This window comes from Cyclopterus lumpus, chromosome 8, assembly GCF_009769545.1.
Source record: "Cyclopterus lumpus isolate fCycLum1 chromosome 8, fCycLum1.pri, whole genome shotgun sequence".
Classification (NCBI taxonomy): domain Eukaryota; kingdom Metazoa; phylum Chordata; class Actinopteri; order Perciformes; family Cyclopteridae; genus Cyclopterus; species Cyclopterus lumpus.
This window is the reverse complement of record NC_046973.1, coordinates 18,265,223-18,282,388: the sequence shown is the minus strand read 5'-3', so window position 1 is coordinate 18,282,388 and position 17,166 is coordinate 18,265,223.

Sequence of the window (17,166 nt, the reverse complement as noted above, 5' to 3'; positions counted from 1 at the left end):
GGGAAAGAGAGCAAGAATAAATTATCTCGCGACTCTCCAGTAACAGCTCCTTTCAAATCGAGCACTGGCATCGTGTTCCTCTCCCTACGCGATTAAATATACTCATCTATTACACAAAACAAAATGGTTTCCCAGTTACAGCGTGCCAAGAAGGTTTTGGGCTTATTATTGAATAAAGTTAAATCTGAATCAAAAGTAGAAACCCTTATTTTGGGACCCTGATTATGACAAGAGGCAAGGATCGAGGAGCAATCCCACTCGCCATAATGACACAGAGCATGAAGGTGTTCAAATAGCTTCACTCCATGTGCCAAAGATGGTTATTTCGTGGGCTCGTCTGAAATGACTGGAGACACATTGAGATAGATGCGCAAACACCTTCCACCTACTTTTCCAAATTTGCATTCATTTCACATCCAACTCGAAAATTCACATCCAATTTTACAGTCAGTTCACGTCCAAGCTGGGACTCAAACTCAGCCACTTGTGCATGCAGCCTGTACACGCGGGTCAGGATGGTGGAAGCTGACACTTTCTGTCAACACGCCCATCGCTAACCCCCCCCCCCCACATTGCTCGCTCACTTAGTCTTTTCCATCTCTCACTCAGTCATTTCAACATACACAAACACAGTCATCGCCCACTTGTTTGTTCAGCAATTTGTTCCGTTTCGCTCCGTGCCGTCACTTGATCACAATAATCTCACCCATTCATTCATCGTCCCTGCCACCGGTGCCCCTCATCTGGTCCCCCCCCCCCCGATCTCTACCACCGCTCCTCGGTCACATGATCGCCCACTCCTTCTACTTATCACCCATTGTTCCCAGTCGCACGCTTTCTCTCCCGCTGAATCCGTCACACACACTGCACATCCACCTCCACCCCCCCGTGTTCAATAACTCCCTGGATGGAACCTCACCTTGCCCCACTGTTAAGACTGCTGTCTGTTGCTCTTTATAGATTGCCTCCACCCATTCCAATAAAAGATTTAGGAGCTCCTTTAAGTGCTAATCAGGTTGTCATCCGTGCAGCCAAAATCAGAGGCTTGATAAATAAAGGCTTGTCTCTGTTGGCTATTGGCTCACCGTGTTTAAATAGGTGACACCGGAGTGCATTCTGAGCACACCGGATCGATGCCAGAACCCCTGGGGTCCCCTGAAACGGTGAACAGAGACAAAGCTTAGCGCTCGATAATAATGCAGGAATAGGCCACTCGCTCCCTATTTTTTTACGAGGAACTCGCCCTGCGTTTGTACTCCAATCCCCTCAATATTTAGTTGGGGCCAGTTGGTAGAATTGCATAAACATAGGGACTCAAAACCTTTATTTTTTCGTCCATTACAAGGAAGGTTAAGCTGTTGCGCTGAGAGTGCATTAAAAAAAAAAACAGACACAACAAGCACTCCTATCTTCAATCCCCAACCAGCCCACACTCGGCTGTCCAATCATCCCATCACGTCCCCCTACGGCCAATTTACCGGTATGCCCAATCTCTCTTCCGCAGTCAAACTGTTCGCCATCACTCGAAATAGCATATCCCCCCAGTCACCGGGGTCACCCGTCACGCCATATCACCAAGACTCCCACCCTCGTCCAATATATCCAGCGCCAAGCGCGACATGACATGTGCCGTCACTGACCCATGACAGTCCTACAACACTCATTAACTCTCCTTATCGGCCCATACCTCATCTCACCTTGCATACACTTACGTTCCCTCCCATGAAAGTTCTATACCCTGCGATGGTAATATAAAAAAGGTCCACCTCTCCCTCTGTGGTTCTTTTCCCCCCACTTTGATTTTCTGTCTATCAAGGGGGCGTGGATTAGCGGTCTCTTGTTTATCTGCTCGTCAGTTTTATCTATCTATCACTAAGCCATCCGCTGTGCTGCAGCGGCCTCAGCACTGCATTAATCCCCTATCAGCCAGCCGGCCATCCATCATGCTGTTGTCTATCACGTCAGATCCATCATCCGCCCATCTGTCTCGCACTGCCCTTGCTCGGAGATGATCTGCTCGGAAAGCCCCAGTGGCGATTCACCGAGGGTGGAGGGGACGGCGTGGCAGGAGGAAATTAGAGGGGAAAATACAAAAACAGCAGACGAAGGGTGAGGGAGGGAAGATAATACCCTGCCCTTCCTTCCCTCTCTCAGTCTGCATGCTGCTGAAAGCGTTATCATGTCACTACATGCTTATTAACTGTTGTTGCGTTTTCGTTTCCTTGTAATTTGTTTGTTTTGCTCGCCTGCTAATTTTAGCCAGTGGAACAAGTGCCAGTGGAGGGAGAGATAGCTGCAGGGGGGGGGGGGGGGGTCATAAATCCCATAAAACCCGATGCAGTGAGAAACCCCGGCCCCTCCTTCTTCAGCACGTTGCAAGGAGGGGATATTGTCTAAAGCCTGAGGCTTTAAAACAGCTCAATATCTGGGTTCATCAGGGGTCATTTATATTTCCATCCATATCTGCTAGCATCGGAAGGTGAGTGAGGGGAGCGCATGAGCAGGATAGAAGGTGAGCGGAGGGCAAATGTTAGTAGAGTCACAGAGGAAGGGGAGTCCACTCAGATGCATGTAAGTGCAACGTCTACAGGGCCAAGACATATTAGTAGGTGAGCAGTAGGTGAGCAAACAGATATGTATGTGGGCTGAAGAATCGTAATTATTTAGACCAGTTGACAAATAGAGCCTGTGAAGGCAGAATAAATAGTTTTAGAGAATAACGGAGAAGGAGGTTTATGGGGAGGGGAAGAAGCGTAATAATCTAGCAGCCTTCCAGTAGTAGATCTGTGTGAACGACTTAGTTTAAAGACACAGTGAATAACCACCTCAAGGTGATTTGTATGATTGTGATTTGCAGTAACTCGATTTGTTTGCATGATGTGTTGGATGCGAATTAGCCGAACAAAAACATCCCGTTGGCACCGCAAGGAAAAGTGAGGGGGAATGTGTCCACGTTTTATTGTGATGACGGATTCACAAGAGGCCCTAATACCGACTGCGTCATTTGCGGGTGGCCACTTTGCTGTCGTCCTAACTTTTCATTTATTTTTCCTTTGCAGCTGCTTCACTTTTCAGAGAGTGAAAACACAAAGAGAAATTGTACAGCAACAAGTTCCATTTTGGGATCAGACAATTCAGTTATCTTTCTTCAATCCTGGAAATAAAAGTACTGGCTTAATCTGGTCGTAATGAAGTTACGGGCATTGCGTGTGACCTCTCAGAGTGTAAAGTAGTGTTGTATAAACACATTTTCCAGGAGTTCCAGGAATTCCACAGTCTACACTTTTTTGCTTTCTAGCAATTTTACCCGGCTTTTGTTTAAAACCACCGACTATACAAAACAAAATGAATTATTAGCATTTCTTACTAAATGGAAGTTCTTCCCTATCCTATTTGCCTGTAAACACAAGGATCATACCATGAGTATCTCCAGTCGTTCATCTTATTAACTATAGACACTATTAATATAATGCATAGCAGAAATGGCAGTATAATAGAGTGCTGCCCTTTGCATTTGTTTGAACTCGTATGGTAATTACAACCTGAGCTGTGGTCCGTGTCATATAATTAAATAAACACATAGGGTAGGAGTTAGAAATTTCAGCTGTGTTGGAGTTTGCCTTTCAGTAACAAGCTCTCACTGTTCTCACTGGATCTTCAATAGTATACTGCACAATAGCCTACAGTCTATGGACTCTATTGTACATGCAACGCATTGGAAAGTCATAATTTTCTTTGCCGATGATCTCTCAAATCCAGTCCATTGTTTTTACTCCTGTGTACTTGAATATCCTTGTAGGATTAGAAGTAGCTCTATGAACGCAGCCAAATTCTCTCCTGTGTGACGTCGACGTCGGCCGTCGCCCATCGCACATGGAACCGGGAGAAAGAGAGATGTGTGAAGCTTCTGGTTTTCATCCATAATGAGCCTAAACAAACATCTTCAAACCAAAGCTCTTCTTTTCTCAGGCAGCCGCATCAGACGAGACAACTGTCAGAAACCATCCATATGCATCCTGAGTTCGCTCTAATTGGAGAACTACTCTCCCTCCTCTAGGCCCTACTTGGCATATACCGCTCAATCACCACACCGGTGCCAACCGCTGCTCCTGCAATAAAATATATACGTCCTTACACAATGATACCTCGCTCACTGCAAGCACATAAGCGCCAGTATACTCACACATGCCCGTACTGTACATTTTGTGTGCTGTGTGGCGTGTGTGTTTGTGTGTGTTTGTGTGTGCACGCGTGTTCCCATGTGCATTAATGCTGAACGAGCAGGTGCTGAGGCTGCATGTAACGTGTCATTTCATAACATACGATAGCAGCTTGCTTTTCATGTACAGAAAAGAAGAAGAAAAAAAAGGTATAGATTGTAAACGCCGTTTTTTTTCTTCCAACACCAGGGTGAAACCTGCAGTCCATAACCGATGCAATTGCCAGTTCCGCAAATATACAGAAAGAGAGAGGGGGAGACGCACACACAAACATAAACACTCGCACAGCCTCATAAACACACACCTACATTATTTCGTACACACGGAATTAATCAGCTCTTAGACACATAGCTGAATAAATACTGTGGATAACCAGATCAATATTGTACACTCAATTCATCTGAGTTCACAGAGATGTCAAATTCTGCATAGTTCCATAGCACACTGATTAAACTGGCACCACATTAATTCAGTAAATCAATAAAACCAATCTTTCAAATAAATCAAGTCGCATCGACGGCTTGAGCCAATTGGAGGGCAAGAACACATTAAAATTCTCTTGCTAAAACTGCGTATCTATGTCATGCAGGCAGCCCACTGATTTGCTATGTGGATTCTACAATTTGTGGAATGAAAATGATTAATCCATGAAACAATAACAAGGGTGCCAAGAAGGCACATGGTAATTCTATAATGATCAAAGACTCAATTAAATCCTTTTCCATTCTGTTCCTCTAAATGCCTTGTGTCTGTGGCTCCAGAGCTATGTGTGTGTGTGTGTGTGTGTGTGTGTGAGTTTGTGTGTGTGTGTGTGTGTTGCCTTAGTGCTGTGAGTTGACCAGAGGTTAAGCTGTGGTCTGGCAAGTGTCATTTGTGGTTGGATGATGTATTACATGTGGTTCATTTTCATATTCTAATAACACAACAGGATGGGAACACGAGTGGTGTGTTAGTAGTTGTTATTGGTTTAATAAGCACATTCATATCCTGAAAAACAACCCACTGTGTTAATAGAAATATATCCGTCAGCTTTTCATGTTGCCCATCGTTTAGATGTTTTGGTTTTCTCCTTGAAAACCCCCCATTTCAAAAGAAAAAGACAAATTGCTGCACAAACTGCAAACATGCTGAGAATGCACGGTCATTTTTAGCAACAGCTTCCTTCACAGTGGTTCTGTTTCACACCAGTGTGCTAGTTGTTGACCATTGTGAATCTTCACTGGAAAACATGGGGCACTTTCCTCTGAATGGCATCTTAACCCTAACCCTGAAAAGAGACCATCTTAAAACCAGAAACCTCCGTCTCCAGAGGGTTCCAGCGTTGGGGTTAGAGTCGAGTGCTTTACACACTCGACGAATAAGGTTAAATGTCTTTAAAAATATTATTTATCAAATATTTTTCATCTAAACTATTCTCTCCGGCACCAATGCAAATGTGCGAACAGTTGCAAAGTGCAAGATGAGGTAAATTGTTGTATAACCTTCACTACTGTAAGCTATTTTATTGAGTTTTGTTTTTATATATATATATATTCCACACATCGTCATTGGTTGATACCCCGGTGTTTAAAGGCCTGATAGCTGTGGTTTGGTTTTATTTACATAATATTTAGTAGTCCCTAAAATCTGACAACCAACAGAAGTGACCATACATGGACAACAGAGGAGTGACATAAAGCTGCATATACGACTCTGGTAGTGTAGTGGCCTGTTGCCCTAAAGCAACCTGCTTTATCGTCTATATTACTATAAATCGGACCATAATTTTGTAAATAAAACCAGATGATGTAATGAAAAAGAGTTAAAACTAGCGATTGAGACCATAAACTCATGTTTACAAAGGTAACTGAGGTGATAAATAAAGTGAGAAGTAGGGTCATTTTCTCATAGACTTCTTTTTTTGCAAACAGGAGTCGTCGTCCCCCTGCTGGTCAGAAAAGAGAATGCAAGTTTAAGACTCTTCAGAACCTGAGGTTTCCGCCTGGGTAAAATATAGGTCAAAAACATTGTGTCTAATAGTGATATTCAATATCAAGCATACAGACACAAATACCTACTAAATTGTTTTATTAACTAAGAATCACATGAGTACGTGCAATGTGAAAGGTGTCGCTAGTAGTAGAGAACCCATAGAGAATTCCCCCCTCGGCTCTACACAGTGTGTTTGCGTCTTTCAGCTCATCGATTAGCTTTGGCCCGCAACTTTTAGTTTTTGTGGTTCAGCCGTTGCTCTCATCAACCCCTCATCCAGCTTATGTAACAAAGCTCTGATATACCCAGTGTGCACTACCTGCTTAGCACCGAACGAGAAGAGAGAAAAAGTCAGCTAGCTAATAGTGGAGCATTTAAAGAGGCAGATATTTCCCTTGGGAGTCGGTGGAGACCAAAAACAGAGCATTAGAGGAGTATTACATACGTCACAAATATGTCTCCCAATTCTATTGTCTGGATGAGTAAATATGTGACTTGTTCACCACATCAACTTTATAAAGTGAGATTATGTCAATGTTGCATTTACAGCGTGTTCCACTGCCCCCTAGTGGTCGGAAATTTGAGGTTTGAAAAGAAATTGCATTAATTTGCCTTTTCCGCCTATACCAGTTAGTGATGTTCATAAACCACAGTTTTTGCCTGATAATAAACCCTAATGTACCAAGGAAAAGCAGTTCTCAGCACACCGATTAACACATATACATCGTGAACGCGCAGTAACAGTGTTGTAGTGGGTTGATTAAAAAAAAAGCAGCCATAAAGGTTAATACGCCATTGCGCTCATTCACTCGTCTGCACAGTGTCGTGAGAGGTGAACCTATGATGCCGCTGGAGTGGGTAGTATTTTCCCCGTGGTTTGTTTCCATATGTGCAGAGGAGCAGAGGGCACGACGATCGGAGGGGAGCGGCACGGGGCAGTCTCAGGTGAGACATGCATAGTCCCAACATAATTATAATCCTTAATTAATCCACTCCGGATGCTCTCTCTATTTTTTTCTCTTTTCTCTCTCTACCTTTCTCCCTCACTCTCTCTCCTGAAGTTCATTGCTCTCGGTGTTTGTGGACTTTTTCCATCATGGTGCACCTCCCCCCCCCTTTTTTTCTGTCTCATCTGGCATCTGCCTACTGCATGTATTATGCTCTAGGTGTTTTTGCAGCTGTTTATGACTATACGTGCCCTTTCACACCTCCATGCAGGAGCTTAATCTCCCTTACCCTCCCCCTCCTCTCTCTTTTCACTACCGGTTTCCCTCCAACCTCCATATTGGCAGATGGATAAACAAACAGCTTTCTTCGGTCTGGTGTTGTTTCTTGGTGTTGCCTCTATTTACAACTTACAGCACAGACACACACACACACACACAAACGCAAACAAGACGCAAACATGCTCACACCAGTCCGACAACCAGACACTCCAAGGGGAATACTGCCGACACAAATACGAACCCGGAGCCGTCCTCGGTGGACTGACTCAGGTGAGTCTCAGGTGAACATCCCTGCCCCGTAAGGGCGAGACAGCCAGACACACACACACACACACACACACACACACACACACATGGTGAACCTGTTTAGATACACGTCTCTCCTGATTCTGCTGCCTGACCAAACACGTTGATTGCTGAGACCATGTTGAGTAGCTCCTGTATTAGTCATTAAGTGTGAGGGGTCAGTGGCAGAGAGCGAGAGCGAGAAGTGGATGGCGTAAAAGGGAGGTGTAATGAAGGAACATTGAAGTCCTCTAGCAGCAGATGAAAGGCCTGCACATGGCACTAAGCTCAAGGTAATGAGGACAAAGGTGTCAGTATTGACGCTGGTAGAGTGAGAGCGCCAGGTGTGAGGAGGGGCAACGACTACTCCTGCCATTACCACTCAGCCTCACGCTCTGGCCGCTCTGGCCGAGCCAATTAGAGGGGCTCATCCGACACTCTGGTCCGCACCCTCCGTCAAGCTATCAGAAAAAAAAAAAACATAAGGATTGATTGGACAAGCTATTAGGTCAATTGATCCCTGTTTCCTTTCATCTGTGTGTGTGCCTCCTTTTTCAGACGGACAGATTGGACGTGGAAAGCTATTCCAATTACCCGAGGACAAGAGTTTATCTCCAAGATGGCCTGATGGACATTCTCTCCATCTTTCCCCTGTGTGTGTGAGGCTTTCTGTCTCCCGCTGTTCAGTGATTTTAGTTTTTGTGTAACTTTAGCACTCAATTTGTGTCAAAAGATATCATAATTCAGCTGAAATACAGTTGTTATTCTCGGCCAGTGCCGTTTCGTGCTTGCTTCCTGTTTCTGTACCGGCATCAGCATTCCTACATTTCTCTCTGTGTGTGTGTGTGTGTGCGCTTTGCTACAGGGTGCAGAAAGATCAGTATCCATCTCTCGGTGTTAAGAGCACCTTTAGCATCATGCACCTTTGGCAGGAGCTGCCTAAACTGATTTGCTAAAATGGCAGACAACAGGCAGTATAAGATTATATTGATTTGTGATCATTTTCCCCCAAGTGGGCGACATGTTATCTTGGCACAGGGCCTTGAATATTCATTAAATACATGTTAAGAAATGAAAACTGACAACGGGTATTTGAAGTTTCCTTTTCACAACATGAATAGGATAATCAGGCAGGCTAAAAGGGCAATCAAAGCCGACCATTACAGACTGCAGGTTAGAGTTCGGTTGTGAAAACGGGCAGTGGCTGACTTTTCAAACATCAATTCAGTCACTTTCTCCCTGACAAATCTGTGTAAAAGCAAATGAATTGCTGGTGAGGATGATTGGTCACATTGATGGAGCATCACAGAGTCTTTTCACTGTCGAACGCCAAGTGGCCTCCCAGTCGATAGACACCACCCAAATACACCAGGCACTCAATCCAATGTGTTGCTACATGGGCCCATCCAGCTAATTTAACACCCACTCAATTTATGAAAAAGAGTCCTCATCGATTTTTTCTGCTCATGTGCTCTTGTTGCCGCTGCTCATTTTCGCCACGCCGGCGCCTACACACGCTCAAGCCTGGCAGCAATTGAATTGAATTAGTGTGTGGTTGGGTTCCTGTAAGACTGGCTACTCAAAGCCCACATCTTCGGTCTCTCTCTAGAAGAAGAAGAGAACAGCAGTTACAGGCTGCTGCTGTGTGCATGGCTACATTCGCAGAGATCTCCACAGCACAAAGGCCACAAGCTTCAAAATGGACGCACGCTGCCCATTGCTTTTGCACCTCGGAGTTATGCTTTGTGCCCATTATGTACCCCCCCCCCCCCCCCCCCCCCCCCCCCCCTCTTGTCCTCGCCGTGTCCCTCTCTTTCCAATCCCTTATTGCATGTTCGTGCTCCCAAAATGTAATCTCGCAGTTTAGCGGAAAACAGAAATCACATAACGAAAATCCTTAGAAAAATATAATAGGGTATTTGTGATTGCAATAATTAGTCCAACAACAGCTGTTTAAACCCATTTCCAGTGTGTTTTGTCTGCTGTGGTAAAACACTGAACCACAATAACTGTCATTATAATCATAATGGCATTCTTGTCAGTCTAGGCTGGTGACAACCACAGAGCTGCCAGGTAAACAGCGCTGCCTACGAAGGGAAGTGAGACAAAGATATCTGACACTCTACAATAAACAGACATAACTGTAAAGGGCATTAAAGATTAGAAAACGCTGGATACCTCCATTCGAATGACATGAAAACGGTTGGAGAGCTCACTGATTCAGCGACTAAAATTAAACAACAGAAGAACAAATTGCAATCTCCAACCCATTCTGAATACAGTATCAACCAATGCGTATCAATTTTGTTGCAAATGTCAGCACATTTGCAATCATAGCGCGGCAAATGCTGTTCCAAAATTGTTGTGGTAAAGGTTGCAGCTACATCATTTCTGAGGGCAATGCCAAAATGACATTTGGGTAAAAAAAACAACAACAAAAAAAAACATTCAATCTTGCAGAGGGTTGTTTTGAATGGATTATATTTGCAAATGATCTTCAGAATTATGATAAATCAATATGAACTATGGACATGATTATTCCAAATATATTCTTCCTGTACAGAGGACCACGAGAGGAGCTAGCTTGGAGGGTTTATGGTTCTAATCGGTTATCATATCTGGGAGCCTTTAATCGTCAAAAGACAACAACGAGATTAAGTTCATAATCAGAATTTACTGCCGTGCCAGTGTAGACGTCGTCTGCTCTGAACCGCCACAAAAGATTCTCCAATCATTCCTTCCTGAAAGCTGAAGAAGCCTTAAGTGGCAGCATGTGCGTACAGTAAGTAACAGTGTGTGTGTGTGTGTGTTTGACAACATCAGGAAACATCTGGATAGGCTGAATATAAGGGGGGGTGTACTGTAACAATTCAACTTTGCATACAATTGTGAAAGGTATCTGTTAATAAACAAAGACACACGATTGATGCTTTCACTGCGATTCTTAACAGAAAGAAAACATGATGGTAAAAAAGTTAAATGACGACTCCGTATTTCGTGGTGTGCGGTTGTAGATACGTGTATGCAGGGTCATACTTGTTCATTGTCTCTTTTGTATTGCATGGTCAAATTTAACAGTGTGTATTTCCCTGAATGGATATTTGTCTTTGTCGTGCATTAGACAAAAAACATCACTTGAATTGACTGAAAGGCGTCTTTATAATGTTGTTTTTTTGGATACTTTTTTTTTTTTTCTTTAAAAAAAAAAAGATGTCAAATTTGATGAAGTCAAAAATTGTACACGGGTCAAATCGTCTGGAGAAATTGAAGACAATGTATATTCTCAAAACAAAACAAAAAAAAGTAACACACAACTGAATCGTATAGCTTTTGGTGAATTCTTACAGCCGTGTATATAATCAGTTTTTTCTCTGCCTTTTAAATGAAGTTATTATTTGTTACCCCGAAGCTCATTGCAACTGCACAATAATGCGCTGCTGCTACAAAAAACAACAACACTCATTTTAATTCCACACCATCATATGCATGAACAAAAATAGATATACATGTCTTTCGCAGGCTAAGGTCAAATATCCATGCAGTGTCAGAATCAATAAACCTTTATTGACATATAGCATTCAATATGTTATTAATCCTGTAATTAATAACCATAATGGGGGAAACAGAGACATGGTGAAACGCTATCTTTAAATAAAAAGCTTTCAACATCTTATAAAATCCGGTTAATGTTACCCTCACAGTTTCCTTTGACCGACATACATTTAACTGTTCTGGGGGTGTGAAACATCATAGGTCATTTTTTTTTTAATTCATAGCAACACGTAACACAAATGCTAAGGAAACATACTAGTGCTCACTCTGGAGACAGCATTTGTATGTGTGTGTGCGTGCATACACACTTACACTGTGTATAACTTGCACCAAACACACTTTGCTTAATGCATTCGGCAGCTTTTCGCATACAGAATATCCTTCACGACTATACACCTTCAACAGAATATGCCTGTCGAAGCATGACCACACGTATTGCAAAGCATCCCGAAAATGCTGAACTCACGCTGAAATAAATCTAATTATGATTAGTGACTTATTAAAAGTCTGACGACCATTAATGCCATGCTAATGCAGGACTATTATTCACCCATTGAAAGGAGAGAATAATTGTTCTGATGGTGATGTGACACACAGACAAGGGGGAAATAAATCCTTCTGTCTTCCCGGGGAGTGGGTTTGGCCGTAAACCAATTCCAAGTCTGGCTTCTTGAATGCCCAGATAACGCAATCAGACAGTTGCAATATTGCTGTTTTACCACCTGAAGAATTTGAATTTCATTCAGCCCCTTCAGAATAGTAGACATGCCAATTTTTTTTTGCCCGAAGAATTGGCAGGACAAACACAATGCACCCCGGTGAAATGAGGAAAAAGGCTTACCGGCAGAAAATAACTGTTTTCAGGGGTCTTTCATGCACTTCTGCTCAGGTTCAATTGGATCATAATAACACACAAAGAAAAAGAGGTTGTAGGCTGTTGATGTGTTTTTATTAGATGTTGTATTATTACATTGGGAATTAGTTCAGAACAGTATCAAAATATGGGCGTCTCAATTTTTCATCATGCGAACCCCTTAAATATTACAGTCACATTTGATCAAATTGGGATATATGGGGGCGGGGGGAGGGGGGGGTGATTTTTCCCACTGTTATTTTTTACCCTGTAATGAAGGCGATGCATTTATTATTGAAGACATGAACCCAACAGGTTTGCCATTTTGATACGTTCTCTAATTATGATTTCAGATCAGTTACATTTGAGAAGAAATCAAAGCAAGTCTCATTTAGTGGAGGATCACATTCTTCAGTGACTCCTGGGGCTCCCCAGACCCCTCTGAGAGCAGCTGGTCCAAAGGCAATGATTAATGGTGTAGTCTGGGACATGGGGGATTGGGCAGAGGAGTTCACTTTGAGGCTGCACACTTTGCTCTGTTGCATGTGTTCCTCTAATAGTCAATGAGGTACTCAATTTATTTCTCTCTTGTAAAGAACTTGTGCTCAGAACAAGAGGAAGAAAAAAAAAAGAACCAGTGAGAGGGATGCTCGCTCCAATCACACGTGGAGCCAACACCACGGGACACGTTGGCTATACATTTCCTTATTTGCTTATTCCGGTGTGCAATTTGTAAAGAATGAGTGAATCACGTGGCTATTTAACAGTCTTGTTATATATTTTTCCAGTGTCACCTCCCGACATTTACCGAACTGGAAAAATGTCTTCCGCCACTTTGCTTTGATGGGATAAGAAGACACGAATGTCACCTTTTCAAAGATCGTATGTATTAATACAAAATAAATTGCCAACATATATATATATATATATTTTTTTTTTTTGCAGGCCACGGTGCAATGCATATAAGGCCCACACACGGGACACCCCCCTGCTCTAAAATGCCACTAATTTAGAGCATTTAACGCGCATTTTGAATTTGAAGCGACTGCTGTCGACGCACCGTAAACACACAACTCCGTATCTGTCAAAGCACAAGATTTTAATAAATAAATTACACCGCCCCCCCCCCCCCCTGAACACCTCGCGGAGCCTGATAGCCTGTAGTGCACGGTACACGCTAATATTGTCACACGGCATCACATGTATTAAGAACATATAACATGGAAACTAATGCTTCGTTCCTACCTTGAATCCTCCAATCTCCTTTTCCTTGATTGCTCAGTGTGTCTCATTCATTCTCTCGCGTCCCTCCTCACTTGCCTCCTTCTCCTTCTCTCCCCCTCTGGTTATCACTCGTTTTCTCCTCTCTGGTCCCGTCTTCGTGCGGATGCATAAGAATTAAAAATTAATAGCCTGCTATCTTAAAGAGAAACCGACGAAAAAATACGAGAGTGTGTGTGTGTGTGTGTGTGTGTGTGTGTGTGTGGGGGGGGGGTGAAAAAAAAAATCCACCCGACTAAAAATATGATAAAAGGCAGCGGGAGAAAAAAATCCTCAGGGACAGAGCAGATTCTCGCGAAAATGAGCCCGTGTGGGCATCAAAATAAATAACAGCGACGACACCATTGTCCTGCTTAACACCAGTAATAACATGCGAGTTACTACACCACGTTAAGCGCCGACGGTAAACTACAAACTCAGGTGGAACATGAACACACTTGAAGTTGTGGTAGTCGTGGTGTCCGTCCGTCGGTGAGCATGCGAGCAAATGTGCCACCGTTGGCAAAAAAACGTCTGCGTAAAAGGACCAATCAGACTCTTGGATGTCTGGTGTGCGTCTTATTCGCAGGACGCTTCCATTGTCAACTTATGGACTCTTCGCCTTCGTGTGCTGTAGTCTGAAAGAAGAAGAAGAAGAAGAAGAAGAAGGGGGAAAAAAGCTCTCCGGTTTAAAATCAGCCGATGTAATACGGGTAGTGTGCACAGGCCATCTGCCGTTGTCCTGTGCGCCCTGACGCACCGAGCGGATCACTCGTCTATGTCTCCCTCCTCGTCGACAGGCAGCGCGCACTCTCATCAGGACCATTCACACGGTATATGCTCGACCACTGCAGTTCTGCATCAGGCCGATTACAACCTGGCGCACTCATCATTGCCTTTCACATATACAGCTTGGTGGCCGAAAGACTTTCTTTTTTTTTTTTTAGCCGACCCAGAGTTAAAGTTGGAAAACATGTCCGCCGCCCATGCTTGTTTAATTGTTTCCTCTGCATAGCATTATAGCTCTTTAGTCTTTTTTCTCACTGTTTCCTAACTATAATGCGGTTTCCCAAGGTAGGACCATCAGGCTTCTGTAAAATGGTCATATCTCGCTGCCCTGCAAAATGAGTTTTTAAATTCACTGGTGTAATTCTGCGTGAAAAAAAAAAAAGACTAATACTTGATTCACAACTGCCCCCACTGTTCCCAACTCACAGTTTAACAGTATTTATTCTATACACGTTAAGTAATTTCTTACAACCTAATAACTCTTCTCAAATGAGTTTTTTTTTTATAGCCGGTACTCATTATATACACGTGTCTTCAGCTGCATTAACTTTAGAGGGGTAGTGCATGTGCGCATGCCCCACTGCTCATGGCCGCTGTTCTTCACCACACTCTATACTACGGTTGCAGCTGATACCACCGTCCTGATCATCGAGGAAGCGTATAGCGCCCACCATCTGGTTCCCCCTCAGCTAAACGCTGTTAGCTACGTCAGAACTGTTGCCGTTGTTTGCACTGTTTGCACCGTTAGCTGCATGCGAGCCGCCGTCTCAGCCGCCGCTATGTTGAGAGCCACGTGGAGGACATATAGATATAGATCGCACCTTTTCCAATAATGTTCATATAGCGTACACGTATGCTCAGCGAATTAATAAACAAAGCCGTAGTAACATTGTGTGGGAATCATACAACAATGCTACTAGTATTAACACACTTCATCAGGTGCACCATCTTGAATTTAAATGCATCTCAATGGGCTTTTTATATTGTTTCATTAGTTTTACAGCACTACAGACGATGTGTAATGTCAAAGCACGGATTCTCAGAGGGGACAAAATCCTTCTCAGATAGTGTGTTGCCCTTGCGCACGTGCACAGATGTATTTTTCTGAAGATTATTTTTCCTGGTATACTTCCACTGACAGACAAGTTGCTGAAGAATCCAATTGGCTGAGCTTAAGGAGAGTCGTAAACTGGGAGTTTATAGGGACAGAGCAAAAAACTGAAAGTAATCTGAAAAATACAAAGTTAAGGACAAGTTAAAACCCTTTACTGGAACATGATTTAGCGACAGCACAGCACATACGCTCTACGGGTGAGGGGGTGAGTCAGGGGGTGACACACAGTTTCTAACAGAGTTGGACTTCCTGTGTCACTTCTCAGCCTGCTGAACTACCAGCATGCACTAGACTAAGCAGTCAGGTTTCTCACTTCTTATTCTGGAGGTAAAGAAATAGGAAACTGTCCAGAGGTATTCTAAAACACAGTGCAGGTTGGTGCTTTACTGCTAATAAGTCTTATTTCTCACATATTGGACACATGAAAAAAGAGTTTATATTTCTACTACACATAAGAATCTACATGCCATATAGTATACCATATGTTATGATACACTGTACTGTAGTGGACATACAAGCTACATACTGCATATTCTTTATTTTCACTGCATCATATATGTAATTTAATGCACCACATTATACAGTATATTATGTACCGTTGTGTGCTTATCATATACAGTACCATATACATCAACATAATAACACAGGGGGATGTGTAACTCCATATATATATATATAACTCCATATATATATATATATATATATATATATTTATATATATATATATAATATTTTAGTAGAATTTTACATATTCATGAACACATATCCAAACATACACACAGTTACTGTGGCAATGCAGTAAAACAGTCCAGCCCAGTCTTCTTACTAAAGCGGTTCAGATTAGCCTGCATCTATTTTCGTAGAGAACATCATAATCAGAATAACCTGGTATATGGAGGAGATTCATGAAGCTATTCCATTTCCTAAAAGCCATTACCTTATCATCTGCACCCGTAAAGGTCCCATAATCGATGACCAGCCCTGGTTCTTCCTGCCATTCTCCTGGGTCTTCAGAAGTGGAATAGGCCTTCTGTGGTCCTTCTTTCTTGACCCTTGTCCTATTGATGTGGCTCAACAGGGCTTTCATCTGGCTTTCTGCTTTTATGGCACGCGTAAGATCTTCCGTTTTTCGTTGAAAACGTCTATGAATACATACAGAAAATATTTTATATATATATATATCGCAACATTTGATCCATAACGGATCTTTATTTTCCCTAAAGCGACACTATATGCAAACTTTAAAATCTGAGATTGTAATATTTCTTCTCCCACAAATGAAAAAGTTGCATTAACAAGTGCAGTAGAAACAATTCTACTGCATCTGTCATAAATCCACTAAGTATTTATTGAACTCTGAATTCAGATTGTATCGTGTTTTATTGTTTAAATTGTTCTAACCTCAACCTTGCCAAGAGTGCTAATAAGTCTCGATTCGCAGTCGTTGTTCTCCAGCTAACCACAAAGTAGGCTACACATGCCAGATGATATTATTTAACTTCCATGTCACATGCAACAATTGCACTAGTCCTAAGTGCATGTTGCAATCCTTCTCTCCCCTCTGAAAATGCCTTTGTCAGTTTGTATTATGAAAGCTAATATGGACTCCATTGAATGGGCTCTACAGGCCTTTGCCACTTATCCTTCTGTCACACAGTAGCCTACCTACTCTGGTATACTGCTCTCAAATCCACTCAATTGACCTTCATGGGCCGCCTGACTCATTGTGGCAATAAGCAGCAAGCATAATGTAGTTTGTGCTCTATGGCAGTCACACACTATCAGGATTTTATTCTTCAAGATCAGATGAGGAAAGTGATGGGCAGAGACGGGCAACATGGTTATGTTGGGGAAAAACTGGATGCCTGTTTGCAATAGAAGATCCAAGATGGCCGC